Source organism: Euwallacea similis, chromosome 18 (assembly GCF_039881205.1).
Source record: "Euwallacea similis isolate ESF13 chromosome 18, ESF131.1, whole genome shotgun sequence".
In the NCBI taxonomy this organism is placed as follows: domain Eukaryota; kingdom Metazoa; phylum Arthropoda; class Insecta; order Coleoptera; family Curculionidae; genus Euwallacea; species Euwallacea similis.
Genome location: NC_089626.1, coordinates 331,975 through 354,104, shown reverse-complemented (window position 1 = coordinate 354,104; position 22,130 = coordinate 331,975). Strand labels below are relative to the sequence as shown.

Genomic DNA, 22,130 nt, shown 5'->3' with positions numbered 1-22,130 from the left:
TCATATATACATTATAAATACAAATTCACGTGATTTATTATCATTCTGCGAGATAGCAAATTTATTTAGGACATTTAGAGGTGGCACCAAACATTATGCACTATAAGGACGGCTTTCAAAAATATGAAGCACATTCGAGACAATACTCAGCTAATTGTGATTTAGTCGTCTGTTCAGCGCACAATCAATTCTTGTAGTCGTTTAAATGATGGCCAAATTTAGAAACAAATTAATTTAAAGGAAATAGGAGAGCAATAAATTTTAAGGCCGAAATAACAAACCGCCTTTATCAGGAGCGACGATTATTCAAGTTCAACTACTGAATAAGGAAGTTATCACACACATTAGAAAAAGCTGGCTGTATGCCAAATCCAGGAATCCGGCGTCGGTTAGCGCTTAAATACAGTATGTTCTAGAAAAAGTTTGTCAACAAAGTTTTGAAATATGAACCCCCATTAAACATAGTTTGTCGCTATGAGCTGACGTATTTTTTGAAACTTATATCCCAAAACTGCATCTAAATTGGTTTATATTTGGACAAGCAATATCTCACAGCACAGCCACGGAACTCGAACCACTACCTTATTAACCTAATCATCAATTCGCCATATGGCTGCACGGACCCGGGTCAAACTCATCATTTAACAGCGAGTAACTTCCTTGACCATATTATTAGGAAGATGCGGAATCTATTAATGGAAATTGTAATTTCAACTCAGAAAGTACTGTTAGAATATTACAGAGGTGTAAGGCAACTTCGAGCATTCCTTTATATTCGTGTTTCATGCAATATTTCGTATAGATGGGCAATAAAAGCCAAGCGCACTGTTACAATATTGCAGCTTTTGCTTCGGAAATAAAAACCTGACAAACTGATTACAACACGTGACAAAAATAGTTGCAACCTTGTTTTAACATTACTGTACATCGCAACAGAAATACATTACATGTTACGTGAGTTTAAGAGATGTGTTTGGACGTAACGGCACGGCATAGCAAATTTGGAAAAGCGCTCTTCTGAACCTTCATCTTTCGCTTTCAATTTCGGATACAGACTAAAAATCGTGATAACACAGCGTGGAAACGCAGCAGTTTAAGTCAACAATGTCTGCGGTGAGGTCGCGAAACTACCCACTCGAAATTAGGGCAATAAACAAGCTCATCGAAAGGGTCTTTACCAGAAAAGAACCAGATGTAAGAAACATGCAGTTTAAGGAGTTTTACGTTTAAGAACGTTTCACGTTTGATTTAGAGAGCTTTGTGTATTAGATAAAGACCTATATTAGCGTTCTTGTCGCGAAATTGCGCTAAATGTAACATGACTTCAGTTCTAATGAATCACTAAATATGCTTTGTTAAAAAATTTGATCCGCATGGCGCAGCAATAATAGCGGAAGTTTGCTGTAAATGTGTGCTAATGCCGAAAACATCATTTGTATATTTTGTTGGGAGAAACGAAGCTTTGGTTCCACGGAATGAGCTGACAACAACGCGGCATACAAAATATCTCTAAAATGCCATAGAGTCTAGAATGTTTGGCAGATTTCGCGAAATCGTTCGAAAATCGGATCTCTTGATAAGTTTCGAAACTTTTTATCTAGAATGTGTTTTTCCTAATCGCTGCTGCTTTCTTGTTATCAGTAAAAGTAAGAGAGTCTTCAGAGAGATCTTTCGATCGACTGGCTGGGCGGTACCCTTCGCATTTCAGTAGTGAAACGTTTGAGATCACACGTTCAGATGTAACTTTCTTCTTAAAAACCACATCCCAATTCCGGAAATTCAAAAATTCATTTCGCGATCGAAAAAGACTTAAAAGTGATCGTTATTTGAATAAAGGTTCGAAGCACCATCCGAGTCAAAGGAAGGGGAGCTGTGAAGCCTCGATCTGAACTAGCGAAGAGAATTTGCGAATTGTTGGAAACTGGAGAAAAGAAGTGGCGGCGGTATTGAATTGAATTGCCGGAAAAAGAGAGCTGGAAACTGAATCATTTAGCAAGGGTGTTTGGTTGGAATGGCTATGGCCAAACAAGGGTTCAAGGGACAAATTCATCAATGGATTCTTTAGCTCCCAAGCAGAATGTAGGAGTTGTAAACGAAGCGTCCGGATATTCTAACCGACAGTGAAAGCCTTCGGAGACAGATATTCGCCAAAATCTATCGAATCGAGTTATACCGATTCTTGAATAAGCATTAATTTCACACAAATTTATACTTTCAACTCTATCAAACCGCATTTTGGGAAATTTCCTCGAAGTCACAGGTAGACATGCGAAACTCCAAGATAAATCAAGAAGACATTTTTCACGGACTTAATACTGATTCTCAAAATAGAACTGTTGATCGGGAAATGTTCTACAACCAGTCGATTCATTGCACATCGCAATGACCAAGCGGGAGCACAGACAATTAACGATGAAGTTAAGGATGATGAAGTACCTTTCGGTGATGCATTAGCTGTACAATTGATCATTTTGATTCATTCGTTAGTCGACAAAAGAAGTGTTAAAAAAATGGTGCGATATTCTTTGCCTTGACCTTTTGAAGTTGCTAGTGTACCTGAAGTACTTAACATTTACTTTTGCTTGTTCTACCAACTGGAATTGCTCAATATGGCAGTCTTCATAAATCTGTCCGATGTCACTACCGATTGAAGAATAATTAATAAGCCTTACACTATTTAATTACAATAGAGATCTCTTGTAATCACAGTATTTAATTAACTTTTGGGATTAAAACCTTTTATCGGTTATATTATTTTAGCTAATATAAATAACATTTGTTGTTAATTTTACTGATTCAACTGACGCCATTGAAAATGGACTATTTGAAATAGTTCCTGCTCTATACGAAATGCACTTTGCCGAGTTCGATGGACCATGCTCAAATGCCTAACCAGGAGGTATGTGAAGGAGAAAACTCCAAACAAGTCAGTATCCCCCAGAACAATCATAGATTGAGGCAGTAGGCTAAAACCTCAGGATGCAGGGAACAACCTCACACATCTGGCACATTTTTGTGTGAAAACGAAACCATTACGAGTGAAACTTTTCGTCTCGGATTCTTGGTATATTACGTTTTCTAAAGCTGCATTCAACCACTCCCTTCTGCGGCTTATCACGTCATAATATTTATTTCAAACATTGTATGCACTTTGTTGAGTGTATAAACATTAATTTAAACGAAACATCACTTTTCAATTCATTTAAGGTGAACAGGCCCATTGAATGCTGTCTGTACACTTAAGGCCTGGCTGGAAATGGTAAACTGCTAGGTGTAGATTAAACATTAAACATTCCTTAAATTTGCATAATTACTTAAAATCTTTTTATGGCTCGAGTATGGCAATATGTAGTTCTGGAGATGAGCATAAAGAAGAGTTGAAACATAGATTTGATTCCTATCTAACGAACATTCCAATTACGAGGCTGTATTCCTAAGGTACGGCCAATATGTAAACTGTTCCGGAACTCTGGCCTCTCAGGTAGAATGTTAATTTTAAATAAACACAATTTAGTATTTGTGTTCGTTGACTTCGTGCCTGTTCGTTTATCTAATAAACCAAAAAAAAAAACCGTTAAAGTGATGAGCTAAGGCAGAAATAAGAGTTATTGTTGAGAAAGTAAATACTATGAATACCATAGAGTTATGGGCGTTTTGGCCAAATATTTGTGCTGGTAATGGGATGTGGCATTTTTATCGATGGGGGGTAAGGAATCCATTGTGCCTCTTAATCTATGACAGAAAAAGTAAACTTTTATCTGAATTGGTCACATAATAATTTTCAAGAAATCTAATACGAAGGAAACTTGTTAGATTGAATAATATCTTCGTAGAGCCAGAACTGCTTCTAAAATTACTTTATTTGTCAAGTACTATTCGTCGCCTACAAATCTCATTGCCGGATCTTATTATGCTGGCTGGCGATGGCGTAACCTAAATACGTATTCATTTTTGCCATATTTTCTGGAAGTGTAAATTTGTTTGATAAGTTCTGGCATCCTGCAAGGCTTCCTTCATGACTTCTCCTCTACCTTCCTTTTCATTATTACGCCACCCCCACGTCCTGCGCTTCCCCACATAATCTCAATTAGGGGCGGCCTAAATTAAATTTTTTCTCTGCCGTGTTGCGAAGTTCTATGGCCATGAATCACTTAGCACAGTCGAAGCATTGAAATGGGACTATTTGAATTACATGCGTACTTCACTGTTGTATTCCTCTTTCATTTTTCCTTTCTAAGCCATATTACATATCTACCTGGTTTTAATTATATTTTATTTATTTTCCTCAATTGGGAGCTGTAAAATTCCCAACTCAACGAGTTCCTGTTGATTATTTTGCAGCTTAATTCCGATCATTTTCGAATGAACTAACGTCCGGCCGATCGTAAAAGTGAAAGTTGCTCCGGCCATTCGCGCATAAAAATTAAAATAAAGTATTAAAACAGACAACTAATATCCGGCCAGAATCAAGATAATCTATTTAACAAAAGACGTGATGTATATTGACACAATGAGTAAAGTCGCGTTATATCATGCGAATGCAATAAAACGTTACAATTGCCAGGTGATGTTAATGAATGAAAGCGTATTTAACCTTCGGGTAAAATTAAATGTTTATTTATGATTTAATTAAATTAGTACCATTCCTCGCTACATATTGAACTTGTGGTAATTAACTGAAACAAAGAACACTACTACCGTTGAGAACACTACATGTATTGATATATTTTATAATGCGAAACATTCATTAAATCGATTTTACATCTATTATGTACTATCATAGCGGGTAATTGCGGATTTGAAAGAAAATCAACCCAAAGCCTCCACACATAAGCCCACTTGCAAGTAAACAATAAGCGGCCTGAATAATGAAAAGTGTTTGATGGCAAGCGAAATTGAAGCCGTAAAGCATAAGATAACTTTCCAAAAATAAATGGCTAATAATTAACTTCTAGAGACTAGATTTATTATACTCATATCGACCATTAAACTGACACACCCAGCTGACCAGACTGACCATAGATACGCTCCTGACTGGGAAGCCGCATAGCTCTATAAGTCATACTCGTCGATCTGGTATAATTAATTACGAAAAAATGTAAAGATATCCGACGTCATCAAAAATATATAAATAATATCTTTAACCGTGGTAAAAACGATAAAAGTCGCCTTTTATGTTCGTGCATGATGCATATCCCTGTAATAACACAGAATCGATTTTAGTGCATATTATCTAAAAATACTATTTTATTTTTGTCATATTACTGAACAATATTTAAATTAATGGGAAAGCTAATGTGTTGTTTAGGCATTAATTTAATTATCTCTCTTATTATTATTATTCGTAAATTAAAAACAAATAACCAGAAATTTATTATTCAGGCTACTTCGAGTGGAAATGACATATCGCTGTGATGCAGGACCTATTAAAAGATGAAAGTGAAATGTGATGCCTTATGGTATGGAAAATCTGGTGCTCGACTCCGCCTCATTCGACTCGTGGAGTTACAAAAAATGTCTCTCTTTTTTTGCTCAAAAATTAAAAAATCAAATTCCTCATTGATCGACGCCCCACTCATAATAACAGTTCTGTATCGTGTAGAATGTGATGCCCGTTCATCGAAAATTAATTTGTGCTTTCTAAAAATTCTATAAGAATCTAAAATTATAAACTCGGTGTTATGGACTGCTCACTGGATTTTAATCAATTATCTAGTTAATCTGAAGTAAGCACTTATTTATTTTCTTTTTATTTTCTTCCGCTGACTCTATACTTCAATTTATAAAGGTAAAATTGCTAGTGCGTTTAAAGCTGATAGGCTTTGGAATATTGATGGTTACTGATTAAATTTTAATATTTATCACTTTTAGGTCCGGCCCTAATGGGCTAAACGTTGAAGATTTATCACTGAAAAATGGATTCGTTGGGATTACGTGCCTGTTTTAATCCGATAGAAAGGGTTATTGAATACACAATTTAAACGCATTTCTCGATATAACTACACCTGGCTCATCTTTTTCGCCATATTGCTATAACGCTTTTAATTAGCGACGAACAATTGTTTTTATTTTATTGGTGAAATCCGGTAATTACTTGTCTAAACAACAACTGCACTCCATCGAAGAGCAGCAATTTGCATGTATCACTACACTTGTTGTTTAAAAATACATTCCCACCCTACTGGGTCGACAATACATTCTTATTAAAGTTACGTAATTCGTAATAACCTCTCATAAGAACCATACTGGAGTTTTATATCGATTGTATACTTCGTTTAATACGACCATTTCCAGCATGTTCATAGAAATTGCAGCAAGACTTTGCACGTACTCGCGATTTTTATGCTGTCTCTCTGATGTCGGGGATTAGAAATTTTCAGTGCACGTGATTTTTATAGCTGAATTCATAATTGATCGATTCTGACTTTTAATATTTTTTTTATACAACTTCAATCTACACGATACTAGAATTGACTTCCCAAACGAGTTTACCGTCCATTTGATATCTAGTTCTATATCACTCGTTTGACTAACGACATGAAACATTAATTTGGGATCATGCTCCACATGTAGATATGAATAAAAAGCTTTACACAATAATCTATAGATACATTAGCGGTGACCCCACTTTCCCTAATCGAGTGTACGTATTTTGTTTTTTGTCTCCGCTAATAACCCCGTTTACCTCGAATACATTCAATGAAATGCACGCAAACAAAATTTTAAAACGAGTTTACGGTGCAATAAAAACTGAAATTATTTACACCCAAAGTTTGCAGAACTCATTCAAATGTATGTTAAGTAGTGTGCCGTATGGCGGATATATTAAACTTAGAGCTAAACGAGAACTGCTTTGCATATTAGCCTTTTGTTTTACTACAAAACCGAAAATTTGTGGCATATACCCTGAATAATGATCACGTAAAACTTAAACAGAAAACCCCGTAAGGGCAAACTAAATTGAATAAAAATGCAATAAAATACCGTTGTGACGTACCAAATAAGGCAACTCTTCATTACCTTTGATACAATCCAATATAACTGTCGATGGGCATTCGACGTAATTTTACGAATTTTATTTTGCCTGTTTCCTATTTTTAATAAAAAATTGGCAAGAGTAGTTCAAAGTCAACCAGGTCATTTGATGAGGGTCATGAGAATTTAACAAAACAAGTCAAACATAAAATCCACTATTCGCAGGGGTTTGCGATTTGACGTCCATTAATCATGAATACCGTAAATCGATTTTATAAAACACAAACAAAACACTATTTTAAACGGCTTTCTTTATATTGAGGTTCAACGATTCGGCGGTTTCAAGTTGCATTCAAATACGTTAAATAAAACTTGCTATAGAGGCATTTTAGTTTGAGATTGGTGATTTTGCTGTGAGAAGTTGCGAGAATCATTTTGGTGGCAAGGGGAGAAAATCTTGCTAATTTAAGGAGGTTTAATATGCTGTATGAGCTATAGGCGCTAATGATTCAGGAAATGAGTTACTTGACCTACTGAGACCTGAAACCAACTTGAAATAGTGGGAACTTTTGAGGAGGTTAGATGAAATTAAGAATTTATGATAATGGGACTTTGAGAGAAAATCACCAAAAAATCCAAATATCGACTAATTAGTCAGAAATTTTTCTGATGGCATTAATTGAGTTTCTAATGCTGAAGATACTCATAAAAGAGAAGGAAATAATTCAAATTCTGCTTATAGTAGTTCATTTGATATAACGCATTTATATAAAGCGATAAAATAGATGATGATTACACAATGATTACATATTTGGTGAACTCGATTGTATAAACAACTAGATTTATAAAAGACACTTTTATAACTAACGCGTTCCACATGAAAAAGATGTCAAATTTTTCGGATTCTCGAAACGTTTTAATTCTCTTATCATCCAATAAATTCGTCCCATATTAACAATTTTCTGTCTCTCTATTGTTTGAACCTCCTAATGAAATCCCCGTAAAAGCTAATGTTGCTCTCAACAACTCTCTAAACTCAAACTCGAGATTTCTGAAAAAGCTAATAGAGACAGAGAACTTATTGAAGATTTATGTCATCGAAACACAATTTCTCGTTATTAGCCTGCTAAAAATCCATTTGCTAGAAGAAATAACAAAAATGTTAACAATTCTTTTCAGTGTTTTCGCGATATTCCTAAAGTCATGATTCATTTAAGCACTCCTTTTTAAGTAAGCTGATAACTTCCACAGATAAGGTAAAACCATAAATGCTACGTAGGCAGATTATCGCATAAACTACTTTGATGTAGTAAATAGGAGCTAATTTTAATGGTTACAAACTAACCGGAATAGCTCAAGTGATTTCAAGTGGACTCATCTGAGGGGGAAAATTAATGAAAACATAAAATAGTGTTGCGCGCAAAGATGGAAATTTATCAGATCATTTAAAAAGCTGATTCGAAAAGTTCTCGAGGAAATTCCATTCCATACCCTTATATAGGGGAGGTTTATGTTTATAAGTCTCGCACCGCGAGAAATCATTTTAAAAATAAGCAATCTTACTTAAATATACTTTCGACGCGGTTTTATAGTGTAGCTTTTTCACTTTTTTTGTTGAGCAGAAGAAGAAATGAAATTCAATCAAGGAATATGTAATAAAGCTAAAAAACAAGGAAGGGTCGCGTATCTCTATGAGAATTGCTGAGATCTTCTGAATCAAAGTATCAGTAGTTTCCAAATCCTTAAATTCTTCTCATTTGATGTGCTTTGTCGAGCAGTCGACAAAGTCGACGAGTTTAAGTAGAATCTTATTTAATGCATCATCTTTAAATTGGCAATTTCATACTTTGCTGGGACTGGTTGTGAAATGTGCACGAACGCGCGATTCGCTATTTGTCATTATCAGACATGTTTTTACTTATCTAAATGGACTTTGTTATGGAAATTTCGTCAAAAAGGGGCAACAATTTAATAAAACTTAAAGCAGCCAATCGGTCGTTGTGGCCAGTACGCCGCTGCCTTTCAGATTCAATTCCGTTGTATCTTCACGCTTCTCTCGGTACACTCAACTCTTTGGTAATAAAATTTATCTTCTAAGCTCAACTATCTAATTCTTCCTCAGCTTATCATCAAGACGAGGCTAACCAGGACTTCCACAAGATTATGCCAGCTCTAAATCTCTCTCGAATACTTGCAATTCAAACAAAATTCGGGCTATTAATTTTCCATCATCCCTCGAAAGCATCAAAATGTTGGGAGTATTTTATATCTGCAACACAACATTTGAACTTAATACTTCCTACCCAAGAGATATTACAAATAGGAAGAAGAAGCTCAGAAACATTAATCTTAATATTGTAATGATTATAGCAACATGTTTATACAGTTAAATGTTAGCTAGTAGGTGTTGATCTTCGGGCTGGGCGAGATGTGGTTTTCGATAAACATGTTTTAAAGAGAAAACAGGTTACGCAACTCATAGTTTCGTTTAAGGTGTCATACGATGCATGAGCTTGAATAAATAAGGTTCTAAATGGATTTTCGATGGTGTGACCCTGGACCAGACGACGCTTCTTCCCCGGTCAAAAAATAAGGCCACAGTTGAAAATAAAACCCCACGAAAGTCATATCTCGTATAAAAATCATATTAAAATGTAACCATCAGCATTTACCTGACAAACTATGAGGTTGAAGCAGAATTATTCCTCGTATTCAATATTTCAACTTACGGTTTACGTTTATGGCATGATCTGCATGCACATGTCAGGCGGTGTTATCTCGATGCCAGTTGTCATGTTACATGATTATTGTGATTTAAATATCCAAGTAAGAATGGCATGACATTTTACATCGGCCGTAATAATTGTCACAGGTTGTAATTGTGGCGCACAAGTTTCTGGGCAGATTACAACAGTTTGTTATTTGAAAATTCATCTGGATGTAAGGAAATTATCCTCTCACCTTTATGTGCATGCCAATACCGTTCACGTGAACTTCGACCTCGTTGAAATGTGGTCAGCTTCATGAGTCAACTCTGTAATTTGTGTAACGCGACTTAATTCCAAGCCCGCCGGCCCAACTACAACTCAGTCAACATCAGTGAGATTGACATGTTATCTGAATTCCTCAATAATTTTTGCACTAACGATCGGGCACAAATCCATTTTTGACTTAAATGTGTCATCCACAAATGCCCGTAAAGCGCTACAGTAATTTGAAAACTAATTTGCTCGGTTTCTGTACAGATACTTCATATGCCTTCCGGGTATTTTTTGAATATTTAATTAACTGATAAATTAAAATTGAGTTTCACGATTTCTAATTAAATTTTATAGCAGTAAATGAGGGCCAGAAAAGTAATAATGTTTTAAGCTTTGGCGAAAAAGTTTCTTCATCATGAAGTTCCGTGATTCTGCATCGCTTGGAATGGGAATTGAAGAACGTGGCGCAGCACATTAGAAGAGGTAAAAGTAAAAATAACTAATAAAATCGCGCTGGAACTAAATTAAAACATGAAAATCCTAAATAGAGAAAGCCCACATTTACTAATGCTCAATAACTGTGACCTAATGGGGCTTTTTTTAGGGTCGTTTTAGGCCGGTACGTCACAATATTCTTAGAACCGAACCAAAATGCCACACAGTCTCTATAATTGCTGGTGAGGGTGGTCAAAACTTGGACATTGGCAGTAATGAAAAGCATGAAGATGTACAGGTACCTATGTAGCTCATATTAATTAAACACGATAGCAGGAGGAAATAGGACATTTCCGATACTTCAGATCGAGCCGACCTTTCGAGGTGTCTTGTGTTCTAGGTAATTATAGGTAAGAGACATAGGGTGAACAAGAGGGAAATTAATGTACATTTTAACGTGGAACCCTTAAGCTTTCTATCAAATTTCGGCAGAATAAATTCGAATCAATTCGTATTAACCTGTGTTGATGATTTTTGATTTCCTACCCGGGTATGAATTTGTTAGGTACTTCTAGAATCATATCTATAAGGATTTACTGGGTGTGTCAGAAACATTAACACAGATGAGTGTAGCGTGCTAGTGGATAAAAGAACAGAGCGATTCAGTTAAATGCTGCTGTCTTATAAAAGTCGTTTGTTTCTATTTTACAAGATATTTAAAAATAATTTTTTATTTTCCGAATAGGGAAGAAATCTCACAGTTTTGATTTATCGGCTTGCAATCGCTCCCCGGGGTTGTTGAGTACGATAAATTCATTAAAAATCTTTGGTCCTATCTCTGTATCTCCAGCCGTTTCCGAGATATTTTCAATTAATATCTACATAAGGGAAAAATGTATATGGATACAAAAAAAAATAAAACAAATATGCGAAAGTGTGTTACATTTCGATCGGTCAATAATTTCATTTTTTTCCTGCTAGCTTCAAAAGACACAATTATTTGCTGTGTCGAATAACTACGTTTTCTCGCCTTTTTTTTTAACAGTTAGTATGGTTCGTTATTTACGTAGAGAACTAATCGGCCATAGTGTCACCATCAACTATATGGTTGTTTTATCTATGATTTTCATGGAAAAGAATGTCACATAAACGTCACCATGATTTAAAGCTCGTTATCCTTCTGTGATTGGGATTTAATTAAAGCTTGATTTAGTTCAATATAATTAAATTCTAGTTAAATGAAATAGCGTTAAAAATCGTATATACATCACGCTTCTGAGTACTTCACCCTCGCAGCTTAAACCTCTCAGCGCTTCACGCTTCGGGATTTAAACTAGACGTTCGTGTTGTAATGATGCACTTTACAACCCTGGTGCATAATAAACTATTAGCTACTCCCCTACTACAGTATGCCGTTTGCCGCATATTTGACTGAACAGATATGTAAGTAAGATGAACTGAAATAGATTTTATCGCATGTGATTGGTCAGTTCAAATTAAACCCGTGAGATATGGAAACTGACCAATAATAACTCGCAATTATACTGACTCGCCGCATCTCGTATAAAGTCGTGTTAGCGGTTCAATAATTGCAATATGAAACCGACCAATGACAGTTTGCATTTTTATTGACCCCTTGATTAGTTGTAGGCAGGTCAATAAACGAAAAAATAAACTGTACAACTCCGGCGAATTGTCCATATCACTCTCGGACGATTGAACATCATTCTGCCTACGGCGTCGTGCTTGAATTTCGGCCTCGAACAATACAGCCATCCTATCCATCACTGCCGCACCATACACGATTCTAGTGATGGAAAGAGATTTTATTTGCAAATTTTGATGTTTTTTTCTCAAATCATCAAAATCCTATGTCAAATTAACCTAATGAGTATCGCAAATCTGTCAAATTAGCGCTTATTTTGACGTTATGTTTGGTTTATTTAACTAATATTTCATACTTATGGATTATACCCAATAGAAAATTATGAATACTATCGATTTCTGTTTCATTCTAATTTGCATACATTGAGGTATCAGCATGGTCATACACAAGTAGCTGATTTTTTTCAGGTAAAGGAGACATATTCAGCGCATTCACTTCACGATGTATATATGATTTATTCGTACCTAAATTACGCAAAAACTATATCCAAACACTAAAAGATAACACGTTTTCAATTATAACATCAGTAGTGGCGTTTGATTTCACATTCATATCCATGGTAACTATAAATAAAACAATAATAGAAATGATAACGACTTTGTGGCCGATTAGCTCGCTAGGTAAGTAATGAGTCCTATATGTGTAATTATTAAATCGCTAATCAACTGTGTTAAAAAAAAGGCGAGAAATCGTACTTCTTTATTCGTCATTCGACATACCCAATAAAGAAGTCTTTTAAAGCTAACAGTGAAAATTTTTTTTATTGATTGTCTATCATCTTTTCATCTAAATCCAAGCTTCATCAACCGCCATTTTGTCACGAATTGCTATTGAAACAGATTAGCAAACAGTTCTCCACTGCAGTTTGAAGCCTATTGTCACACACCCTTGCTAAATTCCTCTTAGTATGGGCCCTTGGCGAAACTGACCACCCCACCTTACTAAGAGATGTCTTGTTCAGTTACTCTGATCTGAGTAGACCTCATGTCTCTGGATTTCTATACTAGGTCCTTCCGAGTCCATTTGACCGGCAGATGGATATAAGACGAGGAGACCTGTCTCCATTCAATAGACGGCTGTCTGGACAAGGGCAGTTCGCCAGAAACTCCAGTGCCTCGTTGCCACAGGAGGAAATTGTATGGTGCTGTAGCAGGTGGTACTGTGGATAAATTTCCGATTCTTCGCTTGTCCCCGGACAGAATCCTCACCAACTTTCTACAGACTCTCCTGGATTCATTCCATTCGCCCAGAGTTTTAACCCCATTGGACAATCGAAGGACTTTGTCGTTCCAGGAAGGAGTTCCAATAGGACGAATATCCGCTGATCTTTTTCCTTTTTACCGGGCAGTTCCCTTCAATAACTTGCATATATCTGCTGCGCAGCCAGCTTTTGTCAGAAGAACCTGCAGTGTATTTCCGAATTCTTCTCAGTTCGTGTTTCTAGGATTTCTGTATGTGCATGTAATTTTTTTATGATTCTTGTGAAACTGACCATAAGCTGCAACCTAATGTACTACATAGTGAAGTAGTAATTTGTATAGCAACGTGTGACATGTAATAGCAGCAAGGCACCACACGCAATAGAATCAATAGAATCAAACTTTTATTTTAATTCTAAGCATTGCATGCCTAATAAACCAATCTAATGTCTTACTCAAAATTGAATTTGAGAAAGTTAATGGGGCATGAAACAGATCTTGTATATTCTCTGACGATAAATTGAACCAAAATAAATCACAATTTGTAACGGTTTCATAATTACATTATCTGTTCTGCCTGAAGATAAATATAAACACATAAGTGTATTAACTAGGAGTTAGACCGGGCTTTTGAATCGAAATTGAATAAAACAAGGGCAAAATCCCAGAATTACATTTCTGAAATTGCCGCTTGGCTATGCCAAAATTATTATCGTTAATTCGCATTTGCCGATGCATTGTTGTTACGTTCATTAAACAAAACGCCCAAGTAAATAGAAAATCATCGGTTAATTATAATGCATGTACAGATTAACATATATATTGATGGATCTGTAATTTTAATCAGGGGAGTAGTAAGAGTTACCTTGTAAAGTATGTAAATGAATACATTCCTTTGGTAAGAATCGGATGTTTACTTCCAATCGATTGAAGGATAAAATTACCGAAAAAAAATCATCGAATTTAATATGGGGCGCAACGTTTAACCCAAGGTTGGAGTGAACTGAGGGTAGGTATGAAGAGATTTCCCCCGGGCTGAATTTATCGAAGAGGCAAAAGTGGGAAAAATAATTTAGTTAAAAAGCCATTAAAAATCTTGTAATTTCACATCGCAATGAGAGGCTTAAAGACATAATTTCGTATACCTGGTTTTCGAAAAAATATCCCACTTCTCCACTCACTAAGTATTCCTTGGAAATGTCTTTTATTTCCTCCCTTATTAAACGTGCCCAATAAAAACTAAAATCTGCAATTTTTTCCCGTTTAAAATCTATCTAGATAATCCAATAAAGTGAAGGGCTGCTTTGCAATTCAGGAATTTTCTCAATAATTTTTCTCTGAATTTTCTCTAAGGCATGAGTCGCGCTCAAATATATGAAAAATAATTAAAAACGAAGATGCCGATGGCAAAGAATTTTAATCGCCCAGGGCGATAATGGCAAATTCATTTTCGCAGAAAAATGCTAATATTTGATCAATATTAGAAAAGGCCGTTTGTGCAACCCTGATACGCAATACAATGTAGAAAAAACTGCAGGAGTTTGTGAACATATTTAATAGCATTTATTGATACATTTCCTTGCGTTATGTTTCTGTATCTAAGATGTTGAATGTTTTAACTCTCAAGTCAATTTTGAATTCAAATTTTTAGCACCAGTTAAGTAGTTGAGAATATCGGTACATTAAATTCAAGAGTTTAAGTCCTTTTTGATGGCAACTAGATCCTACTAGTTTAGGATTAGGCTTATTCCGCATGAACGAAAACACCGAACGAGTTAAAGCTGGAGGTGCGGCCACATTGCGGCGGTCCTCAAGTGTCGAACAAAGGTTCAGTCACAAATCGCTCGACATGCACCGACTTGTATAGTCTTAACAACCTCCAGCATCCTTGACGAAGAAGAGAATCGGATATCTTCTTCTTCGTCGACAAAGGAGGTGGTGTGAGGTTGGATTAGCACCTAATATTCTATCGGAATAAGAAACAACATTTTATGCAGTAAAAACAGAAAAAAGAAAATGGTAACTAGCAAAAACATTTGAATCCCTAAATAGATTTCCTTCTTAGATTTCGAATGCATTTGATTATAAATAAGCCTGGGGAGAGGTGAGAGAAGTATTCGAATGTAAAAGAAAACAATTCGAATGCAAATGATGGAGTCAAATGCAAAAAAAGGATGCGAATAAAAAAATCATCAGAAAACTCTGAAAAACGTATTCAATTGCAAAAAATAATCAACCCTAGAAATCAACATGTGCACCTATTAACCTCCGAAAGCCAAATGGGAAAAGTTGATTAAAATTTACATCGCTAATCGAAAACTAACTTGTTTTTATCAAGTTTCAAAGATTTACCACATATAATTACGTATATTTACAACAAACAGCTTCTCTGCTATTTCTTACGATTGATATACATATAGTAGAATGAATTAGTTCAAAATTTTTACGTTTTTGGTAAAGTTGACGATGTGTATTGTAATGTAAAGAACGCTGACCGTTAGTCAATCAGATTCCCGATACTGCCCAGGAAGCAGTTAACTCATTACTGATAAATTTTATTGAACTTTTTATCGTAAAAATGTTTAATGCATACGTCTTTTATTGTTCTTGATGAGAGATTATTTCCGCTTAATCTACCTGTTTCCATTTTCAGACTGTTATTCCCGAATTTCGGCTCGGCATTTCCAATAAAGTTCCATTTTCGTTTACTTATTTGCCCTGGCATTAATGACCAAATAAAAGCATAAGTACCAAATGGCATCGGCTTAGGAAATACTTCCACGAGCTTTACACCCGAATATTACTTTGGAAAAATAAATATTCCAATAACCCACACAGCGCTTTCATTTAGGAAAGATTATTTGAAATAAAGCCCTTCCATAATCAAAAAACGACAGCATTTTCAAACGGGCATTAGGCGAAAAATCAATAGAGTCGCAGGCTTCTTTTTCGGAAGGTTGTCTCATGGAGCCTCTTTTTCCTTAACTTGTGTCTTATTTATCTTTAAATTTCTTGTTCAATTGCAGTGCATTTCCTGAAGACATTTCGTTAAAATGCATTCATACATCTCCGAACGTCCGTAGGCACAATATGATCTTGCAGTGTAGGTAAACGTAAGTATTCACATTGTGTATAATAACCGAATCCTACACATACACAAAGCTGTGCAATACCCAAGGTTCAGAGTAATAATTTAATACTTAAATTTGCACATATGACGTAATATTTTGAGTAATTTGAAGGTTTATATCAACTATAAGATAAAGTCACCTTAAAGGACAAAAAATGTCCGAGAGAACTGAAATGGCCTGTCTCCTCTAACACTGAAAAATAATCCGCATTTTTTGTGGTTTCACTTTAATATTCGGTAAGCCCAATCAGGCAGTGCTGCACGTATTCTTTGTGTAAGTGTGATCCCCTTATGAAAGTAATGACGTCGTCCCAGTCGACATTAATTTCTATCATAATCGGGTTCTAAATTCCCTGTTGCCCATCGACGAGCAAAAAGATTTTTAAGAGCCAGATACGTCCAGCTCGGGAATATTGATCCTTTAGAGGCAGGAGAGTCAAATTAACAAGAAAGATGTTTATACCATGACCAGGAACAAACAACCTTCTCAATGAAAGTGCCTACAACATACAAATAGTTATTTGTCTCGAAATAATTTTATTCGAAGTCCTTGGACGTACAAATCTTAGAATTATACCATTCATTGTGTGAGCCAGACTCATTACGTAAGAGCAGGTATGTTTATTCGTTTGCACTAGGGTTTAGATTTCTTGGAATATGGGAGTTAATTTAATAAATATATAATACATTCAGTAAATTTACCTCAAAAATGCGGTGTATGCCCTTTAGGCATGCGAGAGAGCCATCCAAATATATAATAACATGTGGGGTTCTCATATGCATGATGGGTAAAAATGGACAAAGCTCAGGAAACACTGTATTAGCATAACGAATGTTTTTAGAAGGGCGTCAATCAGATATGACAATTCTCCATTTCAGATCTACAGTCAAACCCACTGGACAGAACGGAATTGATCTCAAACTACAGACTGGGTGCTGGGAAATTACAGTATGTCATGGTCTCCTGATAGCTCGAGGCTGGTCACGGATGAAACTTACCCTTCGTCCTTCGGAGCTGTTAATGCGAAATGTTATAGTATAGTTCTAAAGTTTGGGGTAATAATTCGCAGATAACAGAGAGAGGACGGACCACACCCACTGTATGGACACATATGCAATAGAAGATCCCCAATAACAGAAGGAGATGCAATAATAGATGATGGTTAGAAATTTCTATCAAGCGTTAAACTAAGGCTTAATTATAGGAAGAAACTGTGCGGTGGATTCTCGGGTCAGAAGATAGTTAACTTACCGACCTTAGAAAGGCCAGGTCTCAGTTTTGTAATCGAGCTTCTTAATTGGCACTAAGTAAAGAAACCGCTGTAGGGTCTGGATCACGATGCAAATAAATTTATGTATGGCCAAAACGATGTTTCTATAACCTTTCGCATTTCATGAATCGGATCATTAATTCGTGTCGCATGGACTGATGATCGTAGCACCAATTTTTACTTCTCAAACACACATACCCAGCTGTATATGAATTAACTCTTTCTCTATAGAACCGCACTGACACTTACTAGTTGACATTCATAGTAAACCTATGGAAAACTGCAAACGACCGAAAGTGACCTAAATATCTGATAATGTCATGAATCAAATGGATGGTAAGCGGAATTTTTTTTAATGTTTAAAGCGCAGAGTAAATATGACCACTACCCCATGGTTTAACACGGAAAAGAAACATCCAAATATTAGAAAAATAAAAACTGGCTGTCCTTCATATTGTTAACGAGAGTGGTTGACCGATTATCCTTATCTTTTATTGTCACCCAGATGGCCAGGAAAATACAGCTGGCAAACACGTAAATTTTATGAAAGGGGAACTATACTTTCACTTTCGATTTGCTATTGTGTCATAAAGGTAATTTCACTGATATTCTCTCAAAGCACGAAAAATAATTTTCTGTTCCAACCAACTTAGCTGGCGCATGTGCACTTACTCGGCCGTTTTATTAATACAAGACTATACCATTCGCCGGTCTGTTGTCAGTGTGGGCCATTTACCTCAGTATTTAACCAAGGTGCATATATTTTAGTCTATATTTTCGGTTTCTTTAGAGGCCATCTCTAATGGTTTTCGGCGACTATATTTTACAAATTCTTAACATTGTGTGTCAACGAATGCTGAACCGACATTGCTTTATGTCCTGGAAGCTATAATAAAAACACTACCGGAGGCCATATGGATTTCCATGTGTGTGTGTATTGGCGTTAAATCTTGAAATCTGAGTAGTCTTTTCAGTGTAATGCTCACATGCTATCGTGACTAAGATGCCTAGCAGAGTATAGAACATTGCTTGTACAGCAGCTTTAAAAACTATCTGTACACAAAAGTATAGACAAATTTAGACATCTGAGCCCATACCAAATCAAACATTTATGAGCTCAGATAGCCTTTGCTAAATGCATCCTTAATAATAACTTTAATTACCACCTATAGGAAATAATCAATTTCCTGTGGTTACTGAGGGAACGTGTTAATAACGGCATTGTTATAAAATGGGTTTTGTATTTCCCGGCAGCAATGCAACTTAAGCCAACACAAATTTAAAATACCAATGACCACACTTTACATTTAGGTAGTATTTTATTTACTACCTACGATGTAATAAATTGGTATGCATCCTATATAGCACATATAACCTTAAAAATATTCACTACAGAACATACAAGAAAAAAACATACGCTATATCTGCACCAATTTTCAAGAAAATTTCTTATAAATTTGACATAATTTCCTTTACATAAAAATTGGTGCGAATTACCTACTTCTGAACACCTCAAACGGTCTAACACATTTGGCATGCGAAACATTAACATACATTAATTGCAACTGATGATATAATTCGAATTCACGGGTAAAAGGTGTCATTAACAAAACTACATTGAACATGGATGTATCACTCTCTACTAAAATAACATTTTACCCATTACATCATATTCATTTGTCAATTTAATCATGCTTACATGTTTTAATAGACTTTATGTATCTTCTTGCAAAATTTCTAATTTCTAAAAGTGAATGTTGCCATTCACTCGAAATTAAAACTATCCAAAATGACGGCATCTTCCTAGTCTTAATGGTAAGGTTTCTTCTAAAGTGGATAATTCGAGAATTTCACACTGCTTTGCCATCAACTCAAAAATTCAAGATTAGATTTATGGGAGGTTCTCCTCTTACAAATGAAGAATGGTAGCCAAATCATAATCCGAGCCTAATTCATGGCATGCTACATTTTGAACAATCATATCCATTTATGGTTCATAGAGATTAATATGAAGTCAATATTTTTTTGCACAAAACCCGATAAAAACATCCGACAACCCGATAAAACACTTCATTTTTATAAAGGGATGAATTAAAGGAAAATATTCCAGGATTTTGCAGTTTCACATAATTTTCAGGCCACCTACGTGAGACGGTGAATTAACACTGGGCTTGATACAATTTACACTTTAACAATTGACCAGGTAATTACTGCTTTTTTGTTAGCGATTTCTTCACACTTGACGGTCCATTGATTCTAAAATTCAATGCAGTGTAATTTCCAATGCACCATAAAAATTAAAGCTTTCTGCAAGGCGGTAGTTGTTCGTCAATTGGGAGTTATTAGTATATATATTGTACCATTGATTATGCCATCAGAACAATGAGTTGAAATATAACATAAAACCTTATGCTTTTACCTATGAGAAGATATGGAAGGCACGTTAGAATACTCGAATATGGTTGATGGTAATGGTTGTGTTCACGCAGAAGTTGATTGGCGATAGAATTTTGACATATCAGAATATGAATGGAGCCATACTTGGATTTACAATTAAAAACGTTATTGGGTAACGTATGGGCGTAATTCAAAACCTCTACATCCACAATGAATACAGCTTAGTTTCATAAGTGCAGTATAGGAAATGTTGATTTGGAAAAGTGTGACACTCACCAAGGAGCTGATGAGTCTTTCTATCTACTATCTACATGGTATTTAGCTACATGAAAAGATAATTGACTACGTAAAATAATTAATAATTAAGAGGTAGCAGCTATAGGATCTGATTCTAGTGCCGATTCCATGCTTCTGCATTTAGCTTGGTGCTGAAACACATTTCCAATACTAAGCTCCAGGGAATTTGTTAGAGTTAGTAAGTCCATCACCATTCTCATATACCTATTCTACTGTACGTGATTGCGTTGATAGGTATTAATGGTTCGTTTTACAGGATAAGTTTTTCCAAAACTCTTTCTATTTTATGGAGCGATATTCTAGTATAATAAGATATCTAGTATTAACCACGAATTGACCTTTCTAAGTATTTGAGTAGTAGGTAAATGTGTCTAGGAAGAAAACCATTCCCGCAGAGACTGCTCACTATTTACGTGAAATTGTATTTTAATGAGAGAGCGGCTGGGAGATATTGATTAACTATAATATTATGAGTCGGGAGATGTTTCGAACACTGGCGTACACATCGATTACAAAGTTAAAGACAGTTTTTTAAGGTTGAAGAACATGAACACACCTACGCATGCATCAAAAATGCTGATGCCGTGCCGTGAACTGTCACTTTTTATTCAACCCTGGGCACAGGAAACAAAGCCCACACAAATTGGTCTGGGAGGAATTTGTCGAACATTTGTCTATAATGAGTGAACGTAGAAAGCTTATTTGAGACGCTGTCAATCGAAAAAACATGCAAGAAAACCATAAGGTCGGCCATAACGCTGGGAATAATAAAAGTCAGGGGCAGACTTCGGAATGCCGTGTCTGGTAAAAGCCTTTAACTTGAGTAGTTCCATTGACATACCGTAGTGCGTGGCGCTGAGAGCGGCCGCCTATTTTTTAATCATGATTTCAAAACATATTATGTGCTGTACGTGTGTAACTACCTAAATCTGAGAAAACTTTATTTTTACCTAGTGAGGAGACTTCTTTTGGTTTATCGCTGGGTTTGGACGTTAAAGCACATGGCATGCGCCTAAACGACAATTTTTCGACACTGGTTCTCGCTTGAAAAATGCAAACAGAAACACATTCGCCGTCAGTTTTTACGTTGTTAGCCTAGCACATCGATAAACATTAACACACACTTAAAGAAAAACCAACATACCACTAAAAACTTATTTAAAAATCACCAAAGTCCAACGAGTTGAGGTTAGAAATGGTTTTGTCCACTAAAAGTTTTTGTTGACAGTTTGCGGCCAATACGAGAACTGGGACTTTTTGTTTAAGTTCACTTTGACTGAGCGGCGACAATGTTTATATTCATATCACGACTTGAGGTTAGTACCAAGAACTGTCTAATGACTAGATCGACGTGACGATTTGAGATAACAAGTCCTCAAACAGACAGCAAACGCGAAACTGATTCGTGTCGGATTCGGCTGAATACCGTCTCGCCTCGGAACCAACCAGACTTGCTACACCCCACCCTACATGACGCAAGCGCCTACCTGTCATGCTCTTCCAAGCCTGGCTTTAGAATATGTCTTATACCGTGTTGCAATGTTTTCATACGATTCGTCTACTGAATGAGAATATCGTAACAAAACCTTTTGGGATTGGTTTTAACCAGTGTTGGTTCGCTGTATTTACATATATTTATTTGATAATGTTTATGTAAATATTTAATTTCCTTGTTGGAATTTGCTATTAATCAGCAATCCTCACTTTTCATCCGGCAGTAAATCGGATATTTACGTTTATGAATCCAGTTCAGGCGAACAGATGTATTTACACCTCCAC

General features: G+C 35.9%; 1 protein-coding gene across 3 annotated transcripts in view; it reads right to left on the bottom strand.

The window, feature by feature from the left end:
- Window positions 1-21,777, bottom strand: part of PlexA (plexin A) — a 119,588-nt gene extending 97,811 nt beyond the window's left edge. For 2 of the 3 annotated variants that reach the window (XM_066399088.1, XM_066399091.1), the window contains exon 1: window positions 21,302-21,777. The gene's annotated coding sequence lies outside the window, so the exon portion shown is untranslated. The remainder of the gene's footprint in view (window positions 1-21,301) is intronic. The other variant, XM_066399089.1, reaches the window with a different exon arrangement.
- Between the last annotated feature and the right edge of the window lie 353 nt (window positions 21,778-22,130).